This window comes from Haemaphysalis longicornis, unplaced genomic scaffold, assembly GCF_048455015.1.
Source record: "Haemaphysalis longicornis isolate Haplotype H1 unplaced genomic scaffold, Haemaphysalis longicornis Haplotype H1 scaffold_12, whole genome shotgun sequence".
Taxonomy (NCBI): Eukaryota; Metazoa; Arthropoda; class Arachnida; order Ixodida; family Ixodidae; genus Haemaphysalis; species Haemaphysalis longicornis.
In genome coordinates this window covers 65,298,826-65,325,748 of record NW_027526225.1, presented here as the reverse complement: position 1 = coordinate 65,325,748, position 26,923 = coordinate 65,298,826, and the positions used below count along the sequence as shown (strand labels likewise).

Below are 26,923 nucleotides of genomic sequence, written 5' to 3'. Positions count from 1 at the left end.
CACACGCTCGCGCACGGCAGCGTGTCTTGGCAAGAGAACCTTCAAAGCCAACGCCTCGTAGATACGTAGACAGCCTTCGCACAATCTCACCAGATGGATGAACGCTACATCTTTACCGGTCCCTTTATGAAGGGGATACGAAAACGTCGCCCACAGTAAGGTCAAGAACCGCTGACCACGTTATGATAAAATCACGGGGAGATGACTGAGGGGGGACGCAATGTTATCTAGAAGGTGTTTGACCAAGACCGGCAGCTGTAGACGCCGAGCCAAGGTTGACGGGGAAACAGGGCCGAGATTGACGCGCTGCGAGTCCTGTTTCAAAAACACGTCCCCCCCCCCCCTTCCTAACTCTTTCCTCTCATCCCACCCTCTCTCTCGGAAATTTCTCCTCCCTTTTTTAAGCGGCGCGCTTGGAAGGTGAAGCACCGTCGTTCGCGAGGCCACAACCTTTTGTTTCAGTCGTAAGGCAGGTGACTCGCTCACTCCTGTTGTTTTCGTCAGAGCACGTGCAACGTGTTTTGCGTTACGGCGTGGCTGATTACCTGTGTGCTTGCATGGTTTCGCGAGCTCTTGGCTGCCATTCGTTTTGGTGCGCGGAAGTGGCCTAAAGCGGGATGGGAACGGCGTGCTTGGCACCACGGTCGAGTACGTACGTACGCAATGTTTTACCGCGGCTGAATGGGAGAGGTGCAAGCGGGCTTTCGACCACCTGCGCCGCTCTCCGGTACGGCCGTGACTTTATTTCAGCCGGTTTCACAACCTTGTAGCCTCTGCAAAGCCAGGTTGTCTTCGATGGGTCGCCGGAAATTGTTCCACTTAGATATGAGATGGCGCGTTTCTGTTTAGGTAATTGACCCAGAGTACAGGAATTGTTAGTTTGTATCAGAACGCACCTTCCCCCGCGAGTCGGCAACGACTATAATACGCCCTTATCGCCGCGTTGTATTTATCGTTTTAACGCCTGAGCTCCGTCCGGTCGCGTTCGCAAATATATATATATATATATATATATATATATATATATATATATATATATATATATATATATATATATATATATATATATATATATATATATATATATATATATATATATATATATATATATATACCGTAGAGCGAACAGACGAACGGGTAACAAAAAAACTTTATTGACGTTTCGGCCTGGGCCAGGCCTTCTGTTTCTGACGAAGGCCTGTCCAAGGCCGAACGTCTGTTCGCTCTATGGTATTTTCACCGGGCCCATTGCATCATCTTCTGACGTATATATATATATATAAAAAAAAATACCGAGTGCACGCGAGCTTGCGCCTCGTGAGGAGCGCCCGGCGTCATCCAGCTCGAACATCGAGAACACTTTGCCCAGCGTTCGAAGCGTGATCTCTCGTGTGCTCTTCTTCCATCCAGTTCACGTGCGTTCACGCCTGAAGTGAGGAGCACATACGCCGAATTCGCGAAGCCGGTTGCTGCGGGTTCTAGCGAGTGCTAGCGCAGTCGACTTTGGGAGAGATGTGAAAGCGCGCGGGCAAAACGTATACCGGGCCTGCTAGCCATAGAGAACTTTCAGCGGCAAGTTCGGAAATCTGTGTGAGGTACAACAGCCCTCTCTACGACGAAGGGAGAGGGGCCGCCAGCTCTGCTGTTTCTTTAGCCTTGCACCAATAGTGCAAGCCGCGCCAATTTTTTTTTTCCTGATAAGTTTTTCTCTGCGACTTCTCCGTGTCCTATTGTTGGGTGATAAGTTTTAGCTGCGCGCGTCCGTGTTTTGCGCGCCGAGCGAGCTTTCAATGACACCGATGCGGGTAGAAAGAACTGGCAGAAGTTCCACGCATGCGAAGAAGTTCAACGAACGAACCAAAGAAACGCTCGTTCGTGTGTTCGAACAAACAACGAAATAAAGCAACAAACCAATGAATGAATGGCCGGATGAATGAACTCAAATCAAATCATTTTATTTGTCATCATACATTGTAGATGGGGGGGCGGCGGCAAAAAAGCTGCTCACAGGCAGCTTGGACCAACCCACCACCCCTGATTCATTTGGTTCAGCGCAGCATTACAGTTGCACATCAGTACAGAGCACGTAAACGGCATTATAAATAAACTGAACACACTGGAAGAGAAAAAAAAACCGTCTCCATTCCTTGGGAGAAGAAGAAGAAAAACAAGAACAATAAAACAAGTTCCAGTGACAATAGAAAACACGGCATAGCAAGAAATCACAGATCAAGGAAGACATCAAACTTGGGCACTATACATGAACCGGAGATTTCGGTAAGAACAAGAAAAGAAATCAAAACCATCCACTTTGTAGGCGTTCAAAAGAGACGGTAAAGTGTAAGATCAACGCTGTTGACCGGTATTTAGACGAGGAGCATGTACTAACCAGTTTTCTGTATATCTAGTTGGGTAGTGTGAAACTCTTTTTTGCAGATTTGCAATGAATGAATTTGCAATGAATGAATGAATGAATGAATGAATGAATGAATGAATGAATGAATGAATGAATGAATGAATGAATGAATGAATGAATGAATGAATGAATGAATGAATGAATGAATGAATGAATGAATGAATGTACTGCGTTATCAAAGAGGCTGTTCAAGCATGGCCTGGCAACGGTTGGAAGACGGGAAACGGTGTTTGAAGGTTCGTATTTATTTGCTTTCAGAGGAACAACTAACCTCCGATCGAACGAAGAAACGAGCCCTGCGCCTGTTTTGACGTGTTTATTTTTTCCTCAAAAACGTTGCATCTTTGTTTTTGTAGAGAATAAAGAAAATGTAGCTTTCCTAATTGCGCCCGGAAGTGTCAGGCACAAATGCAATTACCGCCAACTGCTTCTGCGGGCGCTCGTGAGTTCGGAGGTGTTCAATATTTTTAACAGCCCATGCAAGAGGTTCTGCGGGCCGCTCCCTATCAGCGAAGTTTCCTTGGAACTAAGCGGCCCATTTTTACAAGAAAACAACTTATGTGCTGCGCTGGTAATATTAACGCTACAACATTGATAAATGCCGCGATAAACAGCCCATCTCACCCAGAAAAGGGACTGTTTATGAGTTAGTAGAGCGTGTACGGAGACTCTTTAGTGGCTTCTTTTCTGTTTCTTTTTTTTTTTTTTTTGGAAACAGCCATTTTATGATTGGGCTGTGCTAGTGGCGTCATAATTGGTGCAGCCGACAAGATGATCAGACTGCGCGTGCGCAACATAGTCCTGAGCGCGCACTGATGTTACCGAAGTTCGAAAAACGAAAAGAAAAGTTCTGGGTTCTAAACTACGTTTTAACCTGCAGTCCGGCGCAGACGAAAGTTTTTTATTGTTGTTGTTGCTGCTGTTCTACGCTAGGCAGACCTTTCTACTTACCTGTCTCATAAGTGGCACATAAATCATCGAACGTACAGGGCACTTGGTAAGTTATTACGCAGATAACATGAAAAGAGGGGAAATTTGCCACCCGTAACGATCAGGCGTGATGCGTCTCTTTCTTCACAGGCCTCTTGCTGCAGCGTTGATGTTTCCCCCTTTATTTCGGCGCAAGCGCACGGCTGCCTTTACTGCAGATTAGCTTTCTTGCGCATTTTCTTCGCTTGATTATGTGTCTTCCCTTGGGCCTCTCGCTCGGCCCGCTCGATACGTCGTTAAAGCCCGTCTAACCTTTCCCCTTTGCATTTTTATTGTTCGATATCTTCCGCTATGCTTTTTTCTCTCTTTTATTTTGAGTGTCTGAATATTACAACTTCTAAGTGTCTGTAATTGCTGTGAACTGTAGTAAAATGAAATTTATACGTTGATTTCTGCGAGCCTGTTGCCTGGACCTGATTTTTAAGGATAGTAATTGTGTGTTCCGATAATTGTGATCTTGTTTATCGTGCGTTTTTCGCGATTTTTCTTCGAGGGACTGGCTCAAATCCTTAAAATTGTTGCTTTAAGCCCAACTAGGCCAAGTGTTTTGAGGCTAATATCGTTAATCAGGCAAGATATCGTAACTGATTTTCTGGAGGAGAAATGCGTTTAGAAATAATATCCCCGTAGATCATTCTTCAGCTTTAGCGCTCAGGTCAAGAGGTTAAAGACATCTGTTCAACCACGCCGTGCCTCCTGGGTTTAGCCAATGCTATGCCGAGAAAAGCATGCTAATTCCTAATGCCGCGCACTTTCAGCGGCAACTTTGCAGCCTTTATAAATTATTGTTCTCTTCCGTTTACAAGTGTATTCGGAAACTGTGTTCGTAAAAAAAATGAGTGTTAAAAACGCCTTTGATGCAATGTCTCAAATTCAGTTAATTTATCTCCAACAAATGAAAAATAAGATGCCCAGAATTATAGTGCGCAGTGGAAGCACTATATCGTTTTCTCGCCGTCGGCCATTTCGCTGTAGCGGCGTCTGATCCTGTCGTCTGCGCTTGGCACCGATAGCGTCAGACATAGTGGCGCTGTCAGGACGTCAATCTCCACCTCTCAGGATGTACGTCGTGGCCTATATATACCCCTAAGACTCTTCGTTCGGCACGCATTCGAGCCCTACACCAGACAAACATTGCCCCGACGGTGCTGCCAGGGGCGCTCTTGACAGGGCCGCTATTATAAGCTGATGTCGAACGTATATAGCCAACAGCCCCAGCGTGACAACAAAACGTGACGCAGAGTCGTCCGGCCCCTGCTTTCCGGTGGAGAGAAATCGGGAAATCGTTAGCGAAGTTATTTGAAGTAACCTACGTACGGTTACATTTGCACAACGTAAGCGCACGCATAAGCAAGGATGCTGGTACTAATGCGAAAGCACTAAATGGCGCATTTTTCGAAAAAGCCGGCGTCGGCGTATACGGTGCCGCAAAATGGCTCCTCGACAGCGTGTCTTTCAAGCGTTCCATAGCGCGAGGCCTCCCGTAGAACGAGACTCAACTCGGCAGTAGCAAGAGGTATGCAGTCCGCGCAAGTACATCGCAGATGAAGTAGGTAAGAGAGAGGAAGAACGCAGCCAAGTAAGGGAGCATACGGGCAGCGAAATCCACCATTGACGTCTACTGTGAGCGAGCAGCGGCGAAGCGCGTAGGATCCGCCTCCGCGCCATTGGAAAGCGCGGAGGCGGATCGCGTAGCACATTGGCTCAACCGGCAAGACGCCGCGGTGCCTTTCGAGAACGCAGAGTGGAAACAAGGCGGTGAGCGTTCAATGGCATTTATAATGCCGTCGAGTTCAGAACACCTACGGAGTACTTAGACGTCCTCGAACTTTTTTTTAAAGGCCAAGTTCATAAAGCGGACAGAGCATGCACTTCATGGGTTTGTGACAGTGAAGGTGCAACTACCATAAACTGACGCCGAACTAAACTCGCAAAATATTAAGTGTGCTTAAACTTTCTATATCTAACTGTGTTTATATTAATGAGCGTTGTTATTTTCTGTTTTACAACCGGTACTGTTTTATACGCCGCCTGTAAAAATGCAGTTAGTGTTCACTGTCTACAAAAACGGATGCCCTCCTGCTTTTTCTCGTAAAAGACTGGTGGTATAGAAAATAAATAAATACATTATTAATTAAATAAGTAAATAAACGCTCGCACTTTTCAATGTCTTTTAATGTCTCATGTCAAAGATGAACTGAAAAAAAAATGATAGTAAAATTACTTGAACCAAAAATATTGACGGACGACCGTATAGTTCTAGATTTCGTCGCCTGCCTAATTTAATTTTGGTTGATATTATTGGTGTATTGGGGTTTGCAGTATTTATTAAAGTTGTTTATTATTTTTAGTCGGTTTATTGTAATCAATTCCGTTTTACCAAGCCTTTGAGTAACCCCCTCTCTGGGTTCACGAACGTCATTCGACATACATCCGTGAACATCAAGTACGCCAAACATCCCACACGTACCAATAACTGCGCTGACAGATGACGCTGCGTAAGTGGCCGGCTTATCACTGTTGGCTGCCAGCCCTGAAAACTTTCGTAATCGGCTTGCCGCGCGAATCACCTTCGTTTTGGAGGCTTCGGTGCATAACGGCAGCCCGCCGTCCGGCCTCCATTTTCTACGCTTCTTCCCGCCTGGAAACATGTGCGCCTTTGGTGGTCGCCACTTCGGTGACAGACCGCCGGCCATTGCATCAATTAGCGTCACTAAATAAAGGCTTTTAGAGTATCGGCACTCTTTTCTCTCATTGTCATGCGCCACCAGGATTTTCATTGGTCGGTCGGCACCACGTGATATTTGTTTACATATGGGCGCAGCCATTTTGTTTCTGGGCGCCTCTCTATCTCTCTCCTCTCTCTCTGCTGCGCGGGCGCTAGAGCGGCCGGTCACACTCTGCCCGTCACAGCCGGCGGCGGTTTCGCTGGGAGAGATGGCAACACTGCAAGCCAGAAAAAAAAATGGTCCCCAGACGCTTCCGGGTGCCCGAAGTGGCGGTACTCTTAAGCGCAAGTTATTTATTGACGCTAGCATCAACCCTCTCCTCAGGACAGGCGAAGCAACAGTCGGAGTTGGGCGAAGCAAAAGCGTGGGTGCAGGATGCCACCCTGCGGAACCACGTTGGGAGTACACGTAACGGCGGCGACAGCGGGACGGGACAAGATGGTTTGAGACAAGCATAGGAAAACTCGTGCTCTTTCTTTGTCCGGAAGTTGGCGGCGAATCAGGCAATGGTCCACGACGCGAACTCACTTCGTGCCGCGAATCAAAAATCGTACCCCCGCATCGGTCTCCGTAGCTACCTGCAGGGCTCTAATAAATCATTTGTTTACAGCCCATCTCAGAGCATTGTTGACGGCAGAGGTCGGCGAACTCACTCATGAGTCCACTCACTCAGACTCATTTGGACTCAAACTCACGCGTGAGTTTGAGTTTGAGTAAGCGCGAGGCTAGTGTGGCATGGTGAGTTTGAGCTTGAGTGAGTTTGAGCCGAGTGATCACGACTGAGTTTGAGTCCGATTGAGTTTGAGTCCGATTGAGTTTGAGTCCATTTTGAGTTCTGAGTTCATTTTGAGTTTGTCCATTTTGAGTTCTGAGTACAATTTGAGTTTGAGTCCATTTTGAGTTCTGAGTACATTTTGAGTTTGAGTCCATTTTGAGTTCTGAGTACACTTTGAGTTTGAGTCCATTTTGATTTCTGAGTACATTTTGAGTTTGAGTCCATTTTGAGTTCTGAGTACAATTTGAGTTTGAGCCCATTTTGAGTTCTGAGTACATTTTGAGTTTGAGTCCATTTTGAGATTGAGTCCATTTTGAGTTCTGAGTACATTTTGAGTTTGAGTCCATTTTGAGTTCTGAGTACATTTTGAGTTTGAGTACATTTTGAGTTTGATTACATATTGAGTTTTGAGTACATTTTGAGTTCTGAGTAAATAGGAGTTTTAAGTCCATTTGGAGTTTGAGTACATATGAGTAGCCTAGCAGGCAGCTATGGTTGGCTGTTCAGTTTCATGCGTCACTGTGGGCTCGGAATTCAAGTTACCTGCGGGTATGGCACCAATCGCGATCTGCATGATCGGTTGGGAGGGAGGTGGTGTCTGATTTTTTTTAGTTTCTTGTTGAATTTTCATGGCCATAAGCACTTGCTGTATACCTAATTTTCGCGGCTGGGCGCGTGAGTGATAATTGACTGGTGAGGTCATAAAAAAGGGTTGTCTTAACTTTTCCTCCTGACGGATCCACTAAGAGCGTGGGAAAGGTTGGTGGGAAAGCACACGGCGGCGCTGGCGTGATGGTTGTTCGCCTGCTACTGTTAACGGCTTGATATACTAGGGGTCACAAAGGAATAGGTGAGAGCCGGGGGGAAATGGGGGCGGGGGCTGTCCTTTCTACTGTTTCAAATGAATTAGCTGAATTGACTGGGCAGCGCCCCTTAAGACGGAACGATGGCCACATTAGATTGGGTGAAAAGTGAAACTGATGAGGCTAAGGCGTGTAAGGTATCAAATGAAAGGTCCGGATTAACGGAATCACGCGGGGTAAATAAAAAAATGCTTCCTGATTGTAGTCATCAGGCAGTCATAATGAGTCATAGATTGGGTTAAAATTCAAAATGACGCTGCGAGGGCATGTGGGGAATCAAATTCAAGGTCTCGATGTGGGGAATCATTCGGGACGAACATGAGATATGGATATATCATGACGTAGTCATGGTAAGTCAAAGATTCGGTTAAAATTCAGGTTGATGACGCTAGGGCGTATCAAATTAAAGGTCTCGATGAGGGTAATCACGTGCTTCCTGATTATTATCATGACATAGTCAAAATGGGTCATAAATTAGGTTAAAATTGACAATGATGCCACTGGGTGTCCGGGGCATCAAATTGAAGGTTCCGATAAAGAAAATCACGTGGGACAAAAATGAGGTAGGGCTATATCATGAGATAGTCATGGTTAGTCATTGATTGGTTTAACGTTCAAATTGATTCCGCTAGGATGTGATGGGTATCAAATCAATGGTCTTGATGAGCCGAATCACGGGGGAGAAATACAAAAGTGCTTCCTGGTTATAACCATTAGATTGTCATGGCGAATCTTATATTAGGGTAAAATTCGAAGTGACCCCGCTAGGGAGTGTAGGGTATCAAATTTACGGTCTTGAAGAGGGGAATCACGTGGTACAAATAAAAAAAAGGCCTCGTAGTTCGAATCACGAGTTGGTCATTATGAGTCATAGATGGGGTTAAATTCAAGGTGAGGCCGCTGAAGCATGTGGGGCGTCAAATTGAAGGTTCCAGTTAGGGGAATCATGTCGGACACCGAAATAATGCGTCCTGGTTACAGTCATGAGAGTCATGGTTAGTTTGACTGGTATGAATTCCATATGACCCTGCTAGGGTGTGTGGGGTATCAAATTAAAGGTCTCGTCGAGGGGGTCACGTGGGACAAATATAAAAATGCTTTCTGGTTATAATTATGAGGATATCGCAAAAGGTATACAGCAAAAGGTACACACTCACACGTTCACTCACTCACTCACACTCACACACTCTCACTCTCATTCTCACACTCACACTCTCAATCACACTCTCACTCACACTCTCACTCTCACTCACACTCTCACTCACACTCTCACTCACTCACACTCACACTCACACGCTCACTCACACTCACACTCTCACTCTCACTCACACTCACACCCTCACTCTCACTCTCACTCACACTCTCACTCTCACTCACACGCTCACTCACACGCTCACTCTCACTCACACTCACACTCTCACACTCTCTCACACTCTCACTCTCACACACTCTCACTCTCACTCTCACTCTCACTCTCACTCTCACTCTCACACTCACTCTCACACTCACTCTCACTCTCTCTCTCACTCTCACTCACACTCACACTCACACTCTCACTCTCACTCAGTCACACTCTCACTCTCACTCATTCACACTCAGTCACACTCTCACTCACACTCTCACTCACACTCTCACTCTCACACTCACACTCTCAATCTCACACTCTCAATCTCACACTCACACTCTCAATCTCACACTCTCAATCCCACACTCACACTCTCAATCTCACACTCACACTCTCAATCTCACACTCTCAATCTCACACTCTCAATCTCATACTCTCAATCTCAATCTCACACTCTCAATCTCACACTCTCAATCTCATACTCTCAATCTCAATCTCACACTCTCAATCTCACACTCTCAATCTCATACTCTCAATCTCAATCTCACACTCTCAATCTCACACTCTCAATCTCACACTCTCAATCTCATACTCTCAATCTCAATCTCACACTCTCAATCTCACACTCTGACTGTCTCAATCTCTGTGAGGCCATGTGAGTTCTGAATTAATTTTGAGTTAAATTGAAATAAAAGATACCTCACCTCCTCCTCCTCCTCCTCCTAGTTCTCAGCCCATTTTGAGTTCTGAGTTCATTTTGAGTTTTGAGTACATTTTGAGTTTTGAGTCCAAATTGAGTTTGAGTACATTTTGAGTTTTGATTACATTTTGAGTTTTGATTACATTTTGAGTTTGAGTACATTTTGAGTTCTGAGTACATTTTGAGTTTTGAGTCCGAGTGAGTTCTGAGTTTTGAGCTCAATGTGAGTTTGAGTTTGAGTGAGCGCAGATGTGCTGCTCAGCATTGAATCTGAGTTTGAGTGAGTGGTGATTCGAAAAAAAAATTGTGAGTGAGTTTGAGTGAGCCGCGCCAACTTTGCCGAGGTATGGTTGACGGTACCATCGCGAGAAGAGAAAACGATAGCGCTTATTTTCGATGCACCCAACATTGTCGCTGTTCCAAAAGTCCACCGACCTTACGTGGTCTCCCCTTGTGCTCACGTCATAAATGGAGCTGATCAAACAGCCAAACGCGAACTTCTGCTGTGGTGAGCGGAACGTAGCCACCGTAAATTTGACCTTTCGTGGCGCCCTTTTCTGGCCGAAGATAAAGACCACCGTCGGTGCAGAGTCGCAACCTACTATTACGTCACGCGACTCCGGCGTTCGCCATCGTCACTGTTATGGAGACACTTGATTATCAACTTAAGAGTTGTCGGTTATAGTTGTTACGCCGCAAACACTGGGCGGCCTAAGTAACTACAGCGGCTATCGCTGTCAAAACCCTCTGCACGCGCAGGCAAAAGATTGAGGTTGCATGAAGACAAGATACAGTACAACCCCGCTCTTACGTTCCTCAGTGCAGCGTTTTCGCGGCTGCTACGTTGTTCTGCTTTGCCTACTCCCGGCGCAGCTCACTATCGTCCCATGCATTAAAATCCTCATTGTTACGTCTTGTCTCAGAGTACGTTCCCGGGTCTTTCGTCGCAAGCTGACACTCCGAAGACGCCCGGGAAACGTGCGCGGACCGCCATTTTGACGTTTGACGAGCCTTGGCCAGGCTTGGCTACGGAACTGACTGCGTGAAGTCGCACGTGGGGGCAAATCGTCACCACTAGATGGCCCTATGTTACTCTATGGTATCACCATCATCACTGCGCTTACAACGGAAGTATAGTGCCTAGAATATACTAGGATATACCAGTATACCAGTGTAGCCAGAATAACCAGTATAGCCTAGAATATACCAGTATATTCTAGGCACTATAACGGAAGTTTCACTTCGGATTGCCGGAAGTGCGTGTTTGGCATAAAGCAGTATCGCAAGTATAGCACGTGCTCTCGTCTTCATCGTGCGCTTCAAGCTTTGAGAACACCGTTAAACTTGCAACCGCGAACTTAGTCGTGCCTTGTGAGATCGCGAAAACTGGAGGCGCTTTCCCTTCGGAACAAGCTTTACGTACTAAACGCAGTAGACAAGCAGCCATCGCGGAAGAGAGTCGACGTCGCGGGGACCTTGCATTGCCACGCGTGGTGTTTTTCAGCGATCGCAAAAAGCGGCAATCATACATTCTCGAGTTTTTTTAAGGTTCGAAAACCGAAGGCATGGTTGCAAGTCAAAGCTACACTGTTTTCGTTCATTTTCGAAGGTTTCCTCACTGCTGCGTTTGCCTGGTTGTTACGTTTTGTCTTCCGGTCCGGTGAAAAACGTATGAACGGGGTTCCACTGTATATACACATACTACAGTAAACTCTCGTAATAACAAAATCTTTAAATCTCTGTCATCCGCTCAGAAGGCGATTAGGGAACTTTTACGCTTCCTACGGGCGACGAACTTAAACACCAGACTATAGGCTGAACGCCTCCAGTGTCTATCAGTGTCAGTGCTTCAGCGCTGGGCATACGTGTCTACTCCAACTTTTCTTCATTCTTTCTTTTCTCTTTTTTGCCTATTTTCGCTTTCCGACGTGCAGGATAGCAAACTAGGCTCTAGCCAGGTTAACTTTCCTGCCTTCCTTCTACACCCTTCCTTCCTTCCTCACGCTATGCGAGAATTCGAGGAACTAATGTAATGACCATCTTAAAAACTGTCGGCTTCGCGCGACATTGCGTCACGGAGCTCGGCAAATTTTCGCGTCGCCCTGCAGTGCTCGTGAGACGGCCCCCCTGCCTCTGGTCGCGCCGCACGCCGACCAGTTTAGTTTAAAAATACCTGGTCGGTGCGCGTGCCTTCCATTTTCGTGGTTTGTCGCTGGCATTTCTTGTTAATATCTACCTCCTGTGAGTATACGAGACACTCTCTCTCTCTCTCTCTCTCTCTCTCTCTCTCTCTCTCTCTCTCTCTCTCTCTCTCTCTCTCTCTCTCTCTCTCTCTCTCTCTCACGAGGGCGTCTTCCCCCTCCGCTGTGTCAGCTGCGGCTGGATTCATTTCTTATTAACGCCTGCCTCCTCTGCTCTTTAGCCTACGTCTACGGTGCCGCAAGCGCCGGGTTCTTTGTACTCTGTTACGCATACGCAGGACTGCAGTGGAGACTTTACTGTGCAGTGGGGGAGAGGCTTGCGGACTGCACAGGTCACACTGTTTCGCAAGGAGCGGTCTCGACCCCCTTGTTTCTGACGTGTTGCCAGAGCCGTGCATGACCCGGCAGAGACGGCCTGGCGACCCGCGCTAGCCGCAGCCACCGTACCTGCGTGCTCGCTTTTCTAAGCGCAGGAACCCTGATTCCGGGACGAAATAAGCCCCAGCCCTTCCCCTCTTCTCCCTTTGAACGCCCCCGATCTCTTCTATAACTGCCACCCCCAGTTTTGCAACCCTGCCAACTCCTATCTTCTAAATTATGAGGCACGAAGAAACGTTTGGCGTTATTAAAGCGAAAGCTTTTTTGGTGGGACCGAAGGCGCCCTGTCAAAAAACTAGTGCGTTTCCCCATAAACCGGTTGGTCGAGCGAAAAGCCCTGATGAGATCTCTAGACACACAGCGCGTGCGTGAATCCGGGCCCCTTCAATTGTGCAAAACGTTTACTTGAAAATTTCGAAAAAGGAACGGTTCTAGATAAGACAATACACGCATTGAGCATGAAGAAAGAGTACAATAGTACACCTTTATCTCATAAGCAACGTGTTGATACACATTTAGATAGTTCGTAGATGCGTGTTTCCGTGTAGTGCGGGAAAAAGCGTCGCATCGGTTCGTTCTTCGTTCGCGATTTGGCTCTTTGAAGGTATGACGATAGCTTCAACACACTTTCAAGCAAAAGTTTTTTGGCGCACTTTTGATGTGCGAGAGCTTTCGCCCTTCGCCCGCGCCGTTGTAGGCTTGCCCACCTCTAGTGCTTTGTGAACAGTATCTTCCTCTGGTATACGGGGAAAGGGGAGTTGCAAGAGGTGCCACGTCGAGGTTTTCCTTTTTTTCGCCCCAGCCGGTACCTTCATCGGCACGTGCAACAGCAGCGTACCCTCTTCCAGCGCTGCTGTTCCCATTTCCGTCGTGCGCTTCCCGGGTCGCTATTCTACTTTTCGTTCCTCGCAACGCGTTCTATGAAACAGAGATGTAAGGATATAGCCTTAAAAAGATTTGTGCTCAATTTCTTCCTTCTAAACTATTGGCTTTAAATACGAGAGGTGATGGGGTCTCCCATGACGTTTTATATTATTCACTGTCCCTTAAGAAAAAAGGAACCCTAAGCACACTAAGGAGAAAACCACGGCGTGTACACTCATCCGCCACTCACTCCCTGCCTGTAGTGCGAAGCGGGATGCCTGGTCATTCGGGTCCTCAGCTTAGTTGGAAAGAGGAGGCCGGGGACGATTGCTGAGTACTACAAAAAGTGGTTTTGCACGAAGCGCTGTCGTGCACCCCAGCGTGCGCGAAGCCGTGTACCAACGGGGGCTGAGTCTCAGCTGCCGGAAATGTTATGCCCGAGACATGCATATCTATGCTCGCCAACGTTCGAACGCGGATTCGAATGAGTGGTTTGCTGTCCGTCACGTTCTGGTGGCGACAAAGCGGCCTGATTACGCGGCGTGGGGGGTGAAACGCGGGTGGTTAGCCAAGGCAAATAAACAAAGGCGAGGCTGCCGTGACAAAACTTTGCGCATACCAGCTGAATGACGTCGGCGAACGAGCTCATCCAGCGTGTTAAGCTGAGTGGGAATGAAGGGATAATACTGGTGTTATTCGAAGGAAGCGGATGCTAATTGCAGTCCGTATAATTGTTTCAAACTGGGCTGGCTCTATGTTGCATCGGCGGGAAGCGCAAACTAACACGGGGGCAGGAGAATTAAGCAAAAAAAAAACGTAGACGAGATAAAACGCTACTATCAACTAAATTTTTATTTTGAAACAACACCGATTATATACACTAGCATGTTGATCATTGTAACACAAAGAAGATATCAGGGAGCCTTAAAAGATAGCCTTAAAGAATTGTGCATTTTCACTTGGAACACTAAGCCATTTACAACTATCAGCCAAGAGCCGATAGATAGCGCAGTTCTTTTGTTGACAGTGATACAGAAGAAACGCTGGTACACTTGCCACCTAATCTATGAACTTCCGTGGCTTCTATACTTTCTCAGGTGGTCTTCTTTCTGTGTAGCCTCTAACCGTGCATTGTTCAAAACGCGGCCTGCAGCCGCACCGGAGCCAATGCGAGCCCAAATGACCACTGACAGCATTTGATACGTCGTTGTTGTGTTCGCGTAGCCTTTCATCACCTTAATCCGTGGCCTGTTTGACCGACATAACGCTTGTTACACGGCTCCTTTTACACAAGGCACAAACGTTTCTCGCTGCTGCTTATCGAACATCTTCCCCTGTGGAGGATCACTGTTCACTTTCTGTTAAGTCTCGAAAGCTTGTCGGGGGCCAAATGTCTTCGTCGTGAGCCGGAATCGAGCTTGGTAGAAGCGCTCGGGCTGAAGTTCCGGCCGCGCCAAGAGGTGGAACAATCTGCAGCAGAAGACACCAAACATTTTTGATGTGTGGCAGAGCGGATGAAGCGTCTGGCTTTCTTCCTGGCGGGGGCAGATCGGCACCCATGGCAGCTTATCCGGACATGGAAACGTCCAATACCAGCTGGCGAAGACAGCTTGCACTGAATACAGATCATCCAGTGAGTTGTACGGTGGTCGGGGACGTTCCCGATCGGGGACGAAGGCAGTGGTACAATGTTCTAGAAGAGTAAGGTGTGCCGTGCAGGGGAAAACCAATGGAAAGCGCGAGTCCCTTTTGCGATGAAATTGTATAGAGCGGAGGCGTTCCCCAGACAACTCCTGTTGTAGCCAGCGCCACCTATAAGTTATTAAATCAGAGTAAACAGTTATTTTACGGGTTTTACAAAACTTTAAATCATGAAATAAAGAATTGAGACTATTTAGGGGAATAAATAAGGATTAATTTGACAAACAAAACTTCTGAAACCAGCTGGTAAGCAGCGGCCGACAGGGGCGCTGCTCACAACAGGAGTTCCTCAGCGCAAATTTTCATCGCAAAAGGGACCTCCCCAATCGGCCCCGAACGACACACCTCTCTCTTCTGGTACACTGTACCAGTGGGAACGTTCTCAGACGTTCTCACTGGCAACAGGCAGAATGGCTGTCTCTTGCGCTCGCAGCGAAAGTCCGACATTTACGCACAATTTCTGGGTGTCAGTAGAAGTAAATTTCTCAAGCGATTATTCAAACCAGCGATGCGAAAATACCGCTTAGCGGGCTGCACAATGCCGCGACGACTTTGCGATACTCCGACATTGAGGTAGTGATGCTATAGTTATTCCTTGTGGAATTGCGGGCTTTAGCAGGAACAGGACGGAATTCTATAAACTCCTCGTCGTCAACTGCTTTCGAGTAGCCATCAACTCTATTGTGTCGTAACAGTCTAGATGCGGTTATTTATAAACATACTATCAAACTTATATTACTGCGCTCTTGAAACCAGCGACCTTGCCCGCGCCTGAAGATAGCACTGCTGCTGCGATTAGCTTACACAACCTCCGCTAATGCGCCACTAATAAATTCATTTCAAAATAGATCAGAAGTTTGCGGGGATAAATTGGTCACAGTTGGCACAGGACCGGGGTAATTGGATAATAATGTGAGAGGTCTTGCACTGCAGTGGGCGTAGATAGGCTGGTGATGATGATGATGATGATGACGAAAATGCATTGACCCTATCCTACTACGTCCACCTACAAGCACTTCGGGATCTAACGATGTCACCGCTCCTGCCGACCATCAAATAACTGCTTCTGCTAATTGTTTTTCTCGCCAGTGGTGCAATAATTATTCCTACACGTCTTCGACAGCTGTTCTCACCACAACTACCAGCGATTTATTCCCCTGAAGAAAACAAAATGTCTATAAAACATCCGACTTTTTCCCCGTCAACATCAACTTCGTTACCTTTTTTCAGTGCCTGCTCCCCCCCCTCCCCCCCACTCCCGCTACAGAACATATATCCTGCATACGCTACTGTTCGGTACCATGGTCAGTATTCGTCTGGAGTATGTACAGGTTTGAGAGGGGAAAACAATCAATTATAGCGCCGTGTTGAGCAACATGGTTGGTGACTAAAGAATTAATGACTCTAGTGAACTCTGGACGACAGCAAAGAAGATGCGTGACACACGCTAGCGGGACACACGCTAATATGTGTCACTAATATTCTTTTCTGTCGTCCAGTAAATTGGCTTGTGTGCGTCTCCTCGCTTCATTTCTGTCGTCCAGTTAATTGTCTGCAGGAGTCATTCATTACTCACTAAATGAGACGAAACCATAGGCCTTGTGCCAGTTTCATTGATCAACATAAAATTTCACTATCGTTGACCTATACCCCGTAACGGCATGCGCCTTCTTGGACCACGTCATGTTGCGTGACGGGGTCGAATGGGTGGCGGTCACGATTTTGCACGATGCGCACTTCATTTTTGTTTGTTCGTTTGCTTGTTTATTTCCACGTGGGGCCATTTCTTCCCCCGCGCGACACATATGGCACTTTTTTCCGGGTTTCCGGGGCAATTTCTCCGCTTTTAATACCGCGCTTACGCAGCTTCTTTCGCTAACCGATGACTCCGGCGGGGTGCCCGTCTAAGCGCATTACCGGCCCACCAAAACCTCATTTCCGGCATCGCGCACATGGGCCGCTTCAAACGAAGTTATCTCTCTCTCTCTCTCTCTCTCTCTCTCTCTCTCTGTATATACATATATATATATATAGATATATATATATATACATATATATATATATATATATATATATATATATATATATATTTATCTGTCTATCTATCGATCTCTATCTCTCTCTCTCTCTTGTCGTCGGAAAGGTTTAAAGCTCTGTCTTCAATCCCAAAACACAATTTACCTGACGTGTTTTAGCTGAATTTTTCAGAAGACGGAACATCTACAATAGTAGCTATTCTTAAGGAGCACCGACAAATGGGCAAGTTGGTATCGGGTCATAGCGACTGAAAGCGCAGAAAAACGCAGGACAAAAAGAGGAACCACACAGGACGAGCGCTTACTAACTACTGAACAACTAACAACTATTTTTGCACCTGGTTTTATCGGATCCAGTTTGTACTGGCCATCGAATGTACCCTCAATAACACCCCCATCCACAACAAACGGACAGGCAACTATTAGAGAGTTTTAGCAGTCCGTCGGTTCCGTCGTGTACGTAGTTACCATGATTCCCGGGACCCGACTGCGTATGCGCGCGCGGAAAGGCGAGAAGAAAGAGCGAGCAGGCGCACCCCACCTTGGCGAATGCACGGGCAAGGCAAGGGCCAGCCCGCGGAACTAATCCCCCTACCGCGACGAATGCACAAGTGCCCAAGCGAGTCCCGGTCAACACGGTAACTACGTACACGACGGAACAGACGGACTGCTAAAACTCTCTAATAGAGAGTTTTAGCAGTCCGTTCGTTCCGTCACGTACGTTGCTACCGGGTTTACCGGGACCCGTCTGCGCCTGCGCGAGCGGAAGGGAGAGGAGGAAGGGCGAGTAGACCGCGGACATGGCGAAGGCAGGCCAGCGGAACTAATCCACCTACCGTGACGAATGCCCGAGTGCCCAGACGGGTCCCGGTCAACACGCTAACTACGTACCGGATGGAACGGAAGAACTGCTAAAACTCTCTATTATCTCAGTTTCCACTTAACTTTCCAGTCTTTCTTCAACAAACTTCCTTCCCTCCTTCCTTCCTTGCTTCCTTGCTTCCTTGTTTGCTTGCTTGCTCGCTTGTTCGCTTGCTCGCTTGCTCGGTTGCTCGCTCGCTCGCTCCCTCGCTGGCTCGCTCGCATAAAGCCGGTCTAGCGAGAGTTAAAGGGGCCCTAAATAGGCTTCCGAAGGTCGCCATTTCAATCGCGCAATCGCTAGAGTACCCCTTCACGACAACGTGTACCAAATATTACACCTCTGCGTAAAGCAGGGGCCGCACAAACACGAAAAAAAGATTTCACTTTCTCTCCTGGCTCACCAACCATACCTTGCCGCCACACTTGCGCGCTCTGACGCAGTTCTTTCCGGCTCTGACGCGCCTCTATGACGCACGAGACACTGCCCAGTGCGGCGCCGCGAACGCGAACTACAGCGACAGCGCTCACCGTGCAACCGGAATCTGGTGGGCGGAGCATGCGCGTCGAGTGCTAAAAAAAAAAAGCGCGCGCAGGGCTTGGCGCAGCCAATGACTGCACGTACATCAAGGAGGGTGATGGATTGCCCTGTTTCTCTCGGTGGTCTTGCGCCGGGTCGATGACGTCGCGGCTTCCACAGTGCTTCGGAGGAGCTACTAGAGGAGGAGAGCCCCAGGCCTTATGGGTGGCCCCTTTTAATGAGCGATAACTCGGCTAATACTTAACGAATTTAAACAATTTTTGCGGTATGACGTTCCTTGGATAGTACTCCAGTGACTGCGCACGCAAAATCGTAACATTTGGCAGCCTATTTAGGGCCCCTTTAAAGTTGTAATGTGGCCTCCGCCGGATAAAGCTGTACTGAATACATACACATCATCTTTAACTATCAAGCCCTCCTGTCACTGAAGATACCGAGAACTGGTTCATTCATTCTGCGCTCAACGAACTGAGCCTTTTGAAACCACCTGTTTCTTTATATTCACCCCTTCCCCTCTATTTGTACCTCTTTCCCATCGTGACCTGTAGTCCTCCTAAAACCAGCTATTGGAGTGTCCATACATGAATTCCTCTCGTCTTTATTGTGAACTTAGCAAATGAGTCGTCGTTATGGCCCCCTTTTAACGTCTTCATAGAATTCGGCCTCGAAAGAGTATGTTTTCCAGTAAAGCGCTTCTTATCTTTAACTCCGAGATTCCACTCTCAGCGTTCTTTCCAAATATCACGAGTTTCAAATTTTGACCCAAAGTGCCGGAGTAAATGTCGCGCCTTCCGTACGAGTTTAGCGCCAGAGCAGAGAACATCAAGTTCTACGTGCGCTATCGGGCGACTCCTACAAATATCGATCGTTTAGTTTCTACATCTCTGCTGCACGCCCTAACAAAACAAAACAAAAAAAACGAAATAAAAGAAAACAAATATCTGTCGATACGGGCCTCCTAAGCTTTTACTTTTCTTCGACGTTTTATTTTTCAAGGGAATTTTTTTTTTTTTTTGCGTCGATCTCAGCCAAACTCCCAAGAGAATAACGCCTTTTATCGAATAGACAGAATGTTTCCCGTACTCGTACGGGTGGGTGGGTGCGCTCATGATTTTCAAAGCATCCTGCTGGTGCGTCGTATTACTTACCAAAAAGCGACTCACAAAGTATGCCTCACTAAGATGCGGGCCGTGTCGTGTATTTCGCTGGAATGTATCGAGGCGCCATTTCCTTATTCTTCGTTTGCCATCGCGTCTTGCTACTCAGTCATACGTTGTTGCTCTCAGAAAGACGACTTCCCGTTTTGCTTTATTTTAACGCTGTAAATTATGGCATTTTGCTTCACGGCTGCATTTTTGAACCGAGTATTCAGTGGGCCTTTTTTGCGAGACTGCGAGGAAAGCTAACAGCGGGGAAGTGCGATTTTTCGTCGCTGTAAACCAGTGCGTGGTATCTTTCTCATCCGTTCACTGCTGTTACTTGCAAGCTGACAGTCGTAGAAGGGGAAAGGATCGGTCGAAGCAAACCGAATATGCCTTTTGATTCAGTGCTGGGCGTCAAACTACAAAATACATGCGAATTTTGTGAACTCTGCGTCGTCTGCTATTTAACAGCGCGCAGTATGATAAAAAATTAAAGCCGTTCCACTCAACCTGAAAGCTGTCGGAAGTACAGAACAGTAATTCGCCATAATGGGCTGTAGCGCCGTTATCCGCTCGCTGCTACCACCCAATGCAATTCAAATTTCCCGCTCCCGCAGTGCTCGCGCGCCGCCTGGCTGAAACAGCGCCACCGGGAGTTCTGGTCTTTTTCTGCTTGCTTTTCCTGCCACACGTGCCGGCGTTACACTGCCACCTTTTTTCGCTTACTATCGTAAAAACCAAACCCAACGAGCGCTCATGACTAAATGAACGTGGGTGCTGCCAGTTAATTACATATATTTTGCTTCAAATTTACCTGCAGTTTTCTTTGCGCTAAAGAACAGGGAGATGTACGACAAGCGCCAGCTGTTCACGAGTTCAGAACGTTTATTACTATTTAAACCGCTTGGTTTGCGAAGCCTCTGCGGGATGCCCTACGACGGTACGCCTGGCTCTACTTGGGTCCGATATCTGGCTGCGCCACCTGATTCCGGCAGTCGCTTGACGTCGAGCGTTACAGCGAGCTACGACGACAGGGAGAGTGCCTAAAGTGCTCTGCACTTAAAAAGTGGATACACGAAGCATTTTGCTCGTCTCTCAGTGCGAAGAAACTAATGGCAGTTGCCAGCGGAGTGGCTGGCAACTGCCTATGGCTTTGCCTTTAGAGGATGCTTCACAGCACGCGCAGTTGTGATGCAGGGAAGCTTGAAGGCAGCAAAGATGAAACGAATAAATTGAGGGAAAAAATGGAAGCTAAAACGTCGTTAGAGATGTACAGGGCTGAGAAGGTGAACATCAGAAAGGAAAATTTCTACGATAATTCCCAGGGCAGTGCTTTGCTTTTTGAGGCTAGAGCAGGTTGCCTGCGAACTAAGAGTTTTGTGGGGAAGTATTCACAAAATGATGGGGTATGCGTGGTCTGCGGAAAAGAAACAGAAACTATGCGGCACATCGTGTTAGAATGTGAGGGTATCCATCTAAATCTACATGAAGGGAATATTGGGCTTTCAGAAGCCCTAGGATTTAAGGGTATCACAGAGGAAGTTAACTTCAAGGCTGTCGAGGGGACGAAAAGAAGATTAGAATGCTGGTGGACGAAACGCAGAGAGGGGAATATTGCCTAGGACAGTTACCACCTGTAACAGGTAAAAAAAAAGTATTTTGTGCCTAATAAGCTTTTTGTGCCTGCCCTAAGCAGCGCTAGTATTGAACCAAAAGTGTAAAACATAGGTATATTAGTCCTTTTTGGTCAGATGACATGTCATCACCCCGATACAAAGGGGAAACCAATAGAAATCATCATCATCATCATCATCATGTTAACGACGAAAAGATGGGCCAGTTCTAGGTCACAAAACTTACATAACCGAGTGCCACCTTTCAAAAGATAAATAAGCTGTACAAAGTTTCATAAATTTTCCCATGAAATAATGTCGTTCTTACTAAACGTGCACTGGCTTTGCACTGAACGGGCACTGAACGTGCACTGGCTCTCACACTTAAGGACGGTTCGCGTACATGTCAAATTCAAATCCTTCAATTTAATGCGCCAAAGCTACAACTTGGCTATGAGGCGCACCCTAACGGAGGACTCGGCAATAGTTTCGGCTAGCTGTTGATGTTTGACGTGCGACTAAATCTGAACGATAGGGCGTTTTCGTTTTTCTCCTATATGAGAAAAACGGCCACCACGACCGGTATCGAACACACGTCCTTGAGCTCATCAGCACCATGTTTTAGTCACTCAGCCACTGCGGGATCTATTCACATGTGTGTCAGCTACCCATGTGCGGCTTTTGGAGTCGCTTTTTGAGGAGTTTATCCAACCGTCGCAAAATTGTTTCCCGAGTCATCTTTATGTTATGCAAAGAATAGAACTGTGGACGCAATGGTTCCGACCAACTTAGAGTAAGTTGATGTGTCCTGCAGTGTCGATGTGCACTATATTTATGTTGATCCTTCGTATGCGTGTATCAAAAGAAATTTCATAATTTTTTTTCTATACCTTTTTTCTTCCCGCGCTTCAAGCACATTGGAAAAGACTGTCAACCGACTCAAAAAAATGCCCGCGTATCAGCTCCTTTCGTTGCAAATGTTGACAAAAGACGATAGTCGACTGGCGCCCCTGCCAAGTAAAGTGCCTCCCTTCTCTTTCCCGCTCACCTCTCACGCTGTTAATCTCCCGTCTCGTTCCCACAAGATAACACGCCAGAGGGTTGCTCAAGTCAATTTAAATTAATCGCGCTCCACTGCTCCAGGCCGGGCCCCTCGATGCCAGCGCTGCCGCACGGCGGAGACGCGCGTGAATCGAGGCACCCTATGCTCCAACGTTTATAAACCACGTTGCCCTACACCACGTGCCTTCCAAGCAGAACGTGGAACCTATCTAGTGGAACTTTTCATCGCTGTTGTCGTTTGATTTCTTAAACCACCGCAGGACCTACAGTTGCGCGGCCAACAGCAGGCGACGGAGTGAAATTTTTTGTAGTATTTCATTTGCTATCGCAAAAACCAAGCGTCTATGAATTTTTAAATAAAGGAACACTGCAAATATCACTGATGTATTGATTTTCTGTCATATTTGCGTAATGTATTGTTTTTGCTCAACAATTTTGACAAGTTGAACATTGACATCGGACTTTGATGTTTGATTTGGCTGTGAGTACGTAACTAAGAAGATTGCGCAGATTTTGTTTCACTTTGGCCGGGTGGCTGAATTCAGTCGCAGACAGAGAGACAGACATAGAGATAGACCAAAATTTCTGCGCTTGAGTAGCCAAACAAAGACTGTCGCCTGTGCCAACTGACTTCAAATGATGTGCAGAATCTGCCGTGTTACACGATACTCTCGATGGCAGTTGATGATCACTCGCTGGTTGTGTTACCAAGGCGCTGTTGCCTTAAAGTGAAGTTTGCATACCGTTTCGCATTTTAAATCTTATGAAAGAATTGCCACCCCTAACGAAGATTACTTATAAACGTAATATCGCTGTTCTTTTAGTAACAGGGTGTGGGTGTTTACAGCGCAACGCCGTCTACGGCCAAGGAACGCCATGTAGGCAGCCAGACTAGCGCAAAGGCTGATGTACGTGCAGATGCGACGCTCAGAGCATCTCTTGTCGGCAGCCCTGTCCTTGTTGTTGTCCGTTGTTGTCCGTTGTTGTCCGCGTGCGTCCGTTGTTGTCCGCAGCCACTCTCCCCCTCTCCTCTCCGATAGCGAACACTCTCTCGCGAGGGGCATTGGATTGGATTCGATTGGATTGGCTTGGCTTGGCTTGACTTGGATTGGATTTGCATTGGATTGGATTAAAGTGGATTGTGTTGGATTGTGTTGCGTCATAGCCGCGGCACTCTCTCTCTCCGCGGTCTCCTCTCCTTCGGGCGCGCTGCGCATATAACCGGTGTGCCGCTCTCCGGCGGCCTTTCGGTCGACGGTTGCTCTCCGCAGGCGCTTGAACCCCCCTCAGCGTCGCATCACACCAGGGTTCCCGCGAGGGGAGGTGGGCGTAATTTTTTGTAATTAAGCCACGCGTCATTTTTAGTTTTTACTTGCATGGAAAGAAATCGCGCTATTTGTGTGCTCTCGTTCCTTTTTTTATGTTCGCGTTTTATTTGTCCATGATTGTACTTGATCCCACTGAACATCTTTTCTTGGTTTTCTTGTGTGCGTGTATGTCTTTCTTTCCTTAGTTTTTTATAACACAATCCGCAACACATCTAAAAAGAAGTAAATGAAATAATTCGAACAGGAGCTTGTTCCTAAGAGAAAATCAAGCCTTTTTGCTAAAGGATTCAACAAACATTCAAGCAAGGTGCGATAAGAGGTTTGACTGTGCTTTTAGACTTTAAAGTGGTTTCTCTTTCCCAACATCCATAGCTGCGGTGCTGTGCTTTCAATATACGCAAATTCCTTTGCTCTCTCACGAGGCTTGTCTTTCAAGCACGAAACTGAAGAGAGAGTACGCTTGAATAAAACTTTCGGTGCTATGCGAATTTTTTTTTTTTCCTTTGAAGCTACTCGTTTCATTTTTTTTTTCACTAATACAACTTCATCCACGAAGAAGCGTACAAGAAAAAAAATCTTATCGACACGTCCATTTCAGAATCCGATCTAATATTGCTCTACTATAGGGGGCATAAGGTGATCCTGCTTGCTCCATCGCCATCTTGTATCTATTTTGTGTTAGTTCTCTCTCAAAGCATATATGGCTTCTGCTTTTTACTCATCCGCCGAACTGGGTTCGAGGCTAAATGGTTGATTACCAACTTTATGCGTTCCTGACGCCTCGCGCCGATGACACCCGCTGTATTGACGGTTGCTGAGCCGGCGCACGCTGTCGGTGAAAATTGCGCTCATCAACGATGGCTTTTTTCGCGGCAGCCCCTTACGCGGAGCGGTTTTACGCCTTCCCACTAAGCCATATGCACCGCGTCCGTTGATGGAGTATCCCGGGAATTCCGCTCGAGGGCGCAGCTTTTATCCGGGACTGCCTTTATCCGGGACGGCGTGGGGCCTGACAGGTGCAGCGCCGCATAGAGGTGGCTAACATCATTACTCGGTCGCCCTCAGGCTATTGTCACCTCGACTTTGATGTGAATGGCACGCGAGGGGTGTTCGCTTGCGCAGGGTGTAAAGAATGCGCGTGGAACTCTATGATTGAATTGGATCGAGTTTTGTTTGCATTGAGATGACGGCGAAGGTAAGGATAAAAGTGCGCAGGAAGATGGTGCGGAAGAGGACGGGTATCGAATGTGGAGAGGCATTCTGACGCGCTGTTGTTTGCGCCCCAAACAACGCTGCCGGGCTTCAGTCAACAGCCGTTCAACACATCGGAGTGGCTGAAAGGGAAGAAAGGCGTCGCTATCGTGTCTGTGTGCGCTCTTTCGTTTTTATTTTTGTTTTTTTTTTGTAATTTGCGCTGCATTGATGCCCTCTCTTCGTTACTCTTTGCAGCTGCCAGTGTTGCATTAACTTTATCTGGAGTAAACGAACGAAAGCTCATATTCTCTAATGCTTAGATTAGCTTAAGCTTACTCGGTGCCGCATGTGTTTAACAATTTATGGCGTCGTAAAATTCTCGTTCCTTGATAATCAATTCAAGCGAAGTTTTTCTTTATTATTATTTTGCTTCCTTCCGAAAATAAAAGTAATGAGGTTGCGTAATTTCAATGCCTCAGTCTTCTATAAGCTAAAATTTCCCTCTCGAAAATGCAACAGCTGTTACAAATGTTGAAAATGTTACAATGTCGGTTCCGCAGTAATATGAAACTCTGCCATTCGTGCTGCAGCGTATTAGCAGTAGAGCCGGCCAGCGTGCGTGGTATTGTAATACTTGTGTGCTCGAGTTCTTCTGTCGAATGTATCGCCGAGATCGCGCCCCGCATGCGTGCACTTCTGCGCTTGTGAGCTTGTGCTCGATCCCAAATTTACTTTTGGCCTTCCCACGTTTCTCCTCCTCCCCCTGTGAATGCTCCCGTGCTTGTGTGTACGCGCTTTAATCCACGGCAATTCGATTGTTGATCGGGCTGGTGGGCTCTTCCTATCTTGTGCCATTCTTGCGCTTGTCTGCTTGGGCAAACCTCGCGTCCGTTTGCATGCTTCTTGTGTTTGTGCTGTGTTTTCTCGCTCTTAATCCGCCTCTTTAATTGCGGTGTGCTGCCACCTAGCGTGCCCAGCGGAAGTTGAAGCTGTAGGGTTTGTCGGCGTTTCCTCCGGCTGCGTTCTCGTTGTATGCACGGCAATCCCGCATTACGGCGAGGAGCAGCCGAAGTTTTTCTACTGTGTTGGTGTTATAACGCCTTAAGATGACAGCCCCTGGTCATCACATAATACCAGGCGGCTTCTTATCACTGAATGAGGGCTGGCAGAGAAATCTCGGACAGATCCGTGTGCCGTCCGAGTAGCAGAGCGAGCACTGCTTGGAGTCGTCTGGCATGAAGTGCGATCGCCAGCTCAACAAAGGCCGGCAGTTCACAAAATTCCTTTAAGCGCTGCACACATGTACGATTGGTACACGCTATTCGCATGCGACTGATCGTTATGACTGTCACCACGACTAGTCATACGCGTGAATTTGAGACGGCCCGATGCGCGCATGAAATGCGTCGTCGGCGTCGCTCCGCCCACTGTTTTTGCTCCGTGGTCAACTACGATGATCGCTGAGCTGAATTTGTAGATTCTGCGCGTTTGTTCGCAAGAAATGGATAAATCAAGCAATCGTGAAGCGTTTTCTGCCTTCGGAAACAGTCCGCGCACACGCCGGCCGCGCCTACCAGCTCGGCACACTCAGCGGCTCGAACCGGCGCCGACTGCGCAGACCACGGTAGCAACCGCGCTTGTCGCTGCTCTTCTGATCAATCTGATCGCTAAAAAGTTCCACATGCGAGAAAGTAGGTGTTAGTGTGGTGAAAAATTGTGCTAGGGATTGTTGTCAGGGCTTATTTTAAAAGCGGCGATCAGATATATCTGCCGCGTTGCAAGCCTACGCTGACCGGTCGCCGCGGCGCGCGGTGCGCCGAGCGGCCGAGAGATGTCGATACCTGCGCGGAAGCATCGAAACAGGCTACGCAGATGACTTGGTCACCGATCGCTCAAACGGCAGTTATAACTTAGAGTTCCACATGCGAGAAAAGGGATGATAGTGTAGTAAAAAGTTGTGTTGCGGATTGTCATTCGCAGTTGCACAGATAGCAGCGATCAATCACCCGAGCCGACGCGAGCGACGCAAGCCGCCATAGCCGATCGCGTGCGGCCGACGGGAAGCGATAGAAGCCGACACTGTTCCCTTTTCGGCACTCCGAGTTAGAGCGGTACGCAGCACAAGTTGTGGGCATTGTTCCGCGTACAACGAGCACACACAAAAAATCAAACGATGTAAATACAACC

The 26,923-nt window shown here is 47.4% G+C and overlaps 1 protein-coding gene across 2 annotated transcripts in view; it reads left to right on the top strand.

Annotated features, from left to right (window-relative positions):
* Positions 1 to 26,923, top strand: part of Dnc (phosphodiesterase dunce) — a gene marked incomplete in the record, with an annotated part of 568,677 nt that overhangs the window by 214,940 nt on the left and 326,814 nt on the right.